The following is a 7,372-nucleotide window of genomic DNA, read 5'->3' on the forward strand; positions in this document are numbered from 1 at the left end:
AGAACCAAACCTGAGAACTAAACCTGACTGTGGACCAAACCTGAGAACTAAACCTGACTGAGAACCAAACCTGAGAACTAAACCTGACTGTGGACTAAACCAGGTTTACCTGGCTCTAACTCGGCCCTGGATCTAACCGAGACCTGGACCTGGATCTGACTCGGATCTGGACTCTCTGAACTAACCAAATCAAAGCATGTGCTGCTTTTCTCTCTGAGCGACGTTCTGAGTCTCTCCTGCATCCTGGGATGGTTGTACATTATTCCTGACGTTCCTGTTTGTAAATCACATGCTGCCGGTTACTGAGCTGATTATTGTTTATATTTATTAATTATTTATTTAACATGTTTATTTATGAACTGTTTGTTCCAAACATTTACTGCAGAAACCGACGTGTGGATTATTTATAAGTCCTTGTTCTCGTCTCCTCCACGCCAGAGAAGCAGAGCTGTAGCTTTTCCTCTACATTCCAAAACCAATGAAACGGGTCAGCGAAAATTATTTTACATAAAGGTTAAATACGGTACCAAATCACAGACCGAAGGCTCTCAGACATTTGGGTTTTGTGAAGAACAAAGACTGTGATCTGTTTAGTGAAAGCAGTTGTATAAAATGTGTTCACTGTGTTATATGTACACAACCAGATAGTAAAACCTTAAATGATGAATTAGATTTGGAATAAAGTTCACATAGCTTTCATAGAAATCTGTGTATGGCTGTGATTTCCTCAGATCTTTAAAAGTCCGTGGTTTTTACCTGTTTTGACACTACAAAAGGTGAAAGTTTCAAATGAGAAGGAACAGATTAATTGTGACTGTTATTTAATGCAAACACCCTAATTATGCCTGCGTGTTTTTTTTACATTAGCAGAATAGCGACAACATTTTGCACATATTTCTAATGGAAATGTAGCTACTGACTGATTACAATGTGAATGTGGCACTTTGAATTGAAATGTGAATGATGGGAACAAATAACATCAATACAAGGTCTGTTTTATTGTGTCTCCTTTTGTTACTAAGGACAGCAACTACTGTATGCTAGTAGTTGTATACTAGCATACAGTATACAAGACCTATTACATGCTACCCCCTCATTATTCATTTAATTTATTTTTTGAAATATTTCTATCTTACATAATTGTTTTCCTCGTAATTTTGGCCCTATCTGCTTTCCATACCGTGGAGCGCCGCAGGGCGGTGCTCTGAATGGGACGCGGCCGGTCTCCATCAGCTGACGCGCCGCTTCTGCCGCCGACATCTTACCCCCGAAACGGCGGAGACGCAGAGTCCGAGTTCCACGGTCAATCACTCCGATAAAGTGATGACGGGCCCCGCGGAAATGAAGGACGGGGTCGGGGAACATCGTTGCTGCCACCGGAGGAGGTGAGGAGACGGAGGGAAGGGGACACCGACAGTCCGTTTGTGCGTCTGTCTGCGCTGCAGTGGCGGACTGACCGCCAGACAGCTGCGGTAAGGTTAGCAGATAGCCGCTAATGGCTAGCCCGAACTAGGTTTAAAAATGCCAGATTTTACTGTAGCGTAGCTCATCAAACCGGTTCTGACTGCTGTGAATTAAAACACGGTCCATTTTTAATCTGGAGAATCCCCCCTCTGGTTCGGCACTCAGGGAGAGTAGCTAACTCAAATAATTCCCATTATTTGGTGAATTTTAAGGTACTGCATTGTGGTTAGCGTTGTGTTTAAAAGGAGCGTCAGCTACGTGACTGGGCGGTGACTCCATTCGCTGTGATTCAGTCGTGAAGGGAAACCCGAACCAAACAGCGGCTCGGTGTCTCAGTGTGAGCCGAAATAACCGCCTCAGCTCCCGTCACCGCCCGGGGAAACGTCCGCGGGGAATAAATCAGCAGTTTTCCGGTGTGATCAGATTCCAGGAGGCTGGATGTTTTTCCTCAAGGCCTCTTTCAAAACCTGACGATGTTCTGCGAGGCTCATTTTATTCCAACGTTCAAATATATTAAACCAAATCAAACTGCTGCTATTCCTTACATATGGAAAGCCAAACGTACCAAATAAACAATAAAATATTACGGAGTCAATCTGTGAATAACCGTGATGAACTGGATTAGATCATTTTGATGATGCTTTTGGTATTTAAATGACCAGAATTTATTTATTAATATCTTTAAAATAAGTTTTATGTCCGTCTACGGTGTTATCAGGTGTTGAAAATTGGCATGTTAGCTTTAATGTGTAAACAGAATATATCTGGTTTACACCAATGTCTTTTGTATTTTAAATATTAAATAAATAATAAGAAACATTAAATCCCTGAACGTGAACATTACTGACAACGATTGTGATTCATAACTTCCCATATTTTTTTTAATTTAAAACCCAAATAATCATTAAAAACATGATCATATTGACATGTTTCTGCATGTTGGGATATGAGATATTTATTCATAAGGTTGTAGGGACTCGGATGAAACCGACGGCGAATTTTACGAGGGAAAAAAATCATAATAAAAAAATCTAATTTGAGATTCAAAGTTGAAATTCTATAAATTGGATTTGGTCCTTAAAGGTGATATTTAGATCTGACGTGATCAATGGAGCAGGAGAATCTGAACAAAATGGATGTTTTTAAGGTTGTGGGCAGTTTGTAAATTAGTTTCATCTGATTTTTATATGTTTTTAATAATCTGATTGAAACATGAAGATCAAATCTCCCAGAAACAGACTTTAAAAACATGTCGTCCTGCAGCAGAAATAAAATAAATCTAAATAAAAAAGAGACAAGTACCTCCTGCTAAATATGCTTGGAGTTTTTTTTTTTAACTAAATCTGTAATTTACTAGAAATGATTTTATTTTGCACATTTTCTACCTGTTTTTTCTTATAATCTGTGTTTTCTGTGTACATTTTGCTCGGTGAACTGGATCGATTGGATTTTGACATCAGAACTGACAGGAAACGACAAATCTGGAAACTTTTAGCAGATTTGGCGTCTGCAACATCGAACTATTATATGAAACATGATCAGAAAAGCAAAACATCAAGGCAAAAATCATGAAAAAGATGCTTATTAACAGCAGGGGTGCACCTAAACCCTGCAGGAGACCGGATCCGAACCTCCCTCCTCCCCCGGCCTCCATTTGAAAAACTAGAACCGGTCCGTCTGCTGCTGCCTTCAGGGTCTGTTTGGAAATATCAAACTCATATTTCACGTAGAAACTTGATCAGATCAGGGGACTTTCCATCTGCAGCCTCCAGGGGGCGGTGCTGCGCTGCAGCGAAGCCTCCAGAGCCGGTTCTGGTGAAAACCGGACAAAAACAGGCCCGGTTCTGCTGCGGCGGTTCAGAACCAGCTGGCGGTAGACGCCTGCTCAGGAATCAGACGCTGACGCAGCTTTACAGCCGCTGCTGCGCAGGGAGCCTGTTGCCAGGCAACAGCAGGGAGGCAGAGGAGGGAGAGTGATGTCACCTCAGTCTGCAGCGAGGCGTCCGTTTGGTCCCTCACTGTTTCGGGTTTAAACGGTTCTGGTTCTGTCTTTATTCGTGTTGATGAGATGAGAATAAATGGAGGATCGAAGCTGGAAGGATTTCACTTCCTGTTTCCTGCTGAGAGGAAAACGGAAGGAGGCCGAGGCGTCTCCTGCAGGTCCACCTCGGCCCGTCGTCTGGCAGCCGCCGCCGCCGCCGCCGGGTCGCCATGACGATGAACTCCGACTGACGGCGTGAAGAGGAGCGGGTTTGGTCCAGGTTTGTTTGTGGCGTTTCAGGGGGGATTCTTCCGGCCAGCAGGCGGCGCCGCTGAGCTGCAGCTCTGTGGTTTTTTTAGGTTTTGATTTTTGTAACGTTGGATGAGAAAATCAAAACCTAAAGAAAATACAGCGCTGAGTGGGAGAGCAGCGGGAACCCGGAGTAAACGCCTGGATCTCAGGGTGTCCAAAGTGTGGCCCGGGGGCCGTCTGTGGCCCTTCAGAAGGATTTTATTCGGTCCCTCACCTCAAGTTAAGAATGGGAAAAACACAAAACAAAAGACTATTTTCTTTTTAATTATATATTGGTTCAGAGTTTGTGTTCTTGCCATTGACAGAAGTTTATTTCTCTTCTAGTTTTATCCTTTTTTCTGCATTGTATGGTTTTTTTTATTTGTGGAAATGTTAAAAATTATTTTTTAAAGTAAAATAATACATCTGATAAGAATTTTGTGCACTGTTCACTGGTTAAAACTTAATAAAATAGTAAATTTTTTCTTTTATGCAATAAATTCTGTTGCCTGCCGGTAGTTTAAATTTTCCAGTTTAAACCAGTTAAACCACTGGTTTAGTCATTCTGAGGCTGAATTTATAGGAATATGAAAGATAAAAGTAAATAAAAAATTCAAATGTCTTGCAGCCAATCAGAGGCTGCCTGTAACTGCACTGTTTAACTGAATCTTTGGGGGTTTATTGAATAAAATGTTCTGCTCAGATGCCGTTGTTTGAGTTTTATTCAGCATACTTTGTCTTTCTGTAGATTAAATCTGTTTCTTCCAACAATCTAATGGAAAACAATTCAAGCTTCTTGATTTTAACTTAAAATTTTTTTATCTTAGTAGTTGGTTTGATCTATTTATTTTATTTTTTCAAAATTTTTGGGGACATTTTTAAAAATTAAGTAGTATGGATAAAGAATAATACTCAAAATGTCCCCATACACTAAAGTAAATATTTAAAAAGAAATTAATGGGAAGCTCATTTTATCAGATTTAATTTATTTGTAGAGTTATATTTATTTTTTGACGCTTTTATTTTATAAAACTACGTATTTTAATTTTCAGCTCCATGTTGTATTTAAATGGGTCTCTGGGTCTGCAGCTCAGTTTGATTCATGATGGCGGATCGATTACGTCATCATGCAGTAGCCTGATGCAGCCACCAGAGGGCGCCGCGCTAACAGCTGGATTTGATGTTTGTCTCCGGAGCAAACATGAGTCACGGAGTGAAACATAAAAATGTTTAAAATGCCTTTTATTATTTTAGTTTAGTTCAAACATTTACATTCAAACACAATGATGCACATTTTCATAAACATTTGTTTGAAAATTATGAAGAAATAAACTTTAGACCTACATTATTCTTCATTTTAAAGAGAAGATTTCTCAATAATTCATGTATAAAAACCAGCTTTAATTTCCACTTTTCTCAAAGATTCCCTGTTTTTAGATTATTTTGACGATTAATTGGATAAAATGCAAAAGTTGTTTAATATGAGATTTTAAAACCTAAACCAGGACATTTTTTGAGGAAGTGCAGCTTAGAATGTTTTCCCTCCTGATAGTCTCAGTTTGATTTGTTTAAAAAATCTGCTCCAGCTGCTGCGGTTCTCTTCCTCCTGCTCTGAGTCAAACCAACCTGTTCCCCTCCTGGCCTGTGGGGGCGCTGCACCAAGAACCACTGAAGGAAACGACACAAAACCTCTGAAGACACTGAGAGCAACTTCCTTCTTCACCAGATGGAAACAAAATGGAGGCATCAGATTTTAGCGGTTGGAAGATTTCTCTTTAGTTTTTGGCTAAAAACCACGAAACATTTCTGCTGCTAGCGCTAGGCTAGCATGTTTGTTTGGGTTATATTTACCCAGAATGCCCTGCGCTGTAGTCCATTCCCTGTTTTTGGAGCGGTCCGTGGTTTACTCGCTGTTCATATATCAAACCAGAGTTCACTTGTTGGTTGGAGTAGCATTCACACCTCCCCAAACAAACCGGACTTTCCATACAGACGGACTGGAGTTGGTTAAAGTGGATCAAACAGTTCCACAAATTGACCCCAAGCATCAAAGAAAAGATGGATTTAATCCAAACTTTATGCTTTAAACTTACTGAGACCAGGTAAATGTTTTGGATGGATCTGTTAGTCAGACACAAACGGGGTCACAGAGGTCAGTGGTGTTGATTGCATCGTGTTTATTGTGTCCTGTCTCTTTAATGAGCCCCAGAGGAGCTGCTCTGGAACAACACTGAGCCCAGAGGACGCAGTCTGTGCGGACGTTTGGACACTAACGGGACAATTAGCATGCATCAAGCAGCACAGGAGATCTCAGCTGTTGCTATGGTTACTGCCGCCTGTTTGTTATGAATAAGTTTTGTTTCAGACTTGAGGAAACTTCAGTAAGCCGACAGGTTGTGTCAGAGCTTAATGTGGATGACGCCTCTGCTTCTTTCTGCAATATAAAATCCTAAATTATGGAAAATCTCATGGGATCCCAACTGGAGAAACTGGAGAAAGAAAAGAAACATTTTATTATCATGGATGATTTTCTGCCTGTAGTTAAGAACGTCAAAGGTTTTCTGTTTGGATTCGATTAGTCAAGACCAAGACCAAGACCAAGCTATAGTCCAACATTTATGGGTCAATAACTGATTAAACTGATTACAAATGAAGGACAAAACATTTAATGGCAACGAGGAAAAGGAAACCAGGAGGATTTACTGAAGGAGCCGCCGACCAAAACCAGAACGACCCAAAACCAAACGGAGAAGGAAACCAGATCTAAAACAAATGATTTGACCAAACCGGTTCCAGTCGGACCTACAGAACTGAGTTGTCGACCGGTAATTTCTCATCCGAGCGGACAGAAGCCACATGAAGGGTCACTAATTTTACCGGACAGTAAACTGCCCCAGTAATTTTTGAGATAAATTATATTTTGAGATCATTATCACATAAAAAAGCTTCATTTTGTAACGAACACTTCACACTGAAATATCCTAAATGAAACACGACCAAAAACAAAACAAACATAAAAACAACTGAAGCCGTGAATCACATGGATTATGTCTCTAAGCAACATTTCTCATAAAAATATTAATAATCAGAATGGAATTGATCAAATTCTTCATTTATCACGTAATAAGCTTATTGTGATAAGCAACTGTTACTACGCAGTTATTACTGTGTAATAACAACCAACAAGATTAGTCACCATAGCTGTGCAGACGATACACAGGTGACCTTTGAACCCAACCAACCGCTGAACTGATGCTTGGAACAGATAAATGTGTTGATGTGTCTAAACTTTCTCCAACAGAAACTGAAGATTTTATCTGGACCTAAAGAGGTTCCTCTTTAGGAATTATGGATCTAGAATTATAGATCTGGAGTCAATGCACAGCTTCAGTTCTTCCAGCTGGAAACTGGAAATCAGGCTGACCTCTGACCTGACCTCTGACCTCTGACCTGACCCTTCAGAGCAGAACATTTCCAGAGCAGCGGGTGGGGCGAGCTGGTCCAGAACCCTGTTGGTCCAGAACCCTGCTGCTGGTCCAGAACGCTGCTGGTCCAGAACCCTGTTGGTCCAGAATGTTGCTGCTGGTCCAGAACCCTGCTGCTAGTCCAGAACCCTGCTGCTGGTCCAGAACCCTG

Source organism: Poecilia reticulata, linkage group LG13 (assembly GCF_000633615.1).
Source record: "Poecilia reticulata strain Guanapo linkage group LG13, Guppy_female_1.0+MT, whole genome shotgun sequence".
Classification (NCBI taxonomy): Eukaryota; Metazoa; Chordata; class Actinopteri; order Cyprinodontiformes; family Poeciliidae; genus Poecilia; species Poecilia reticulata.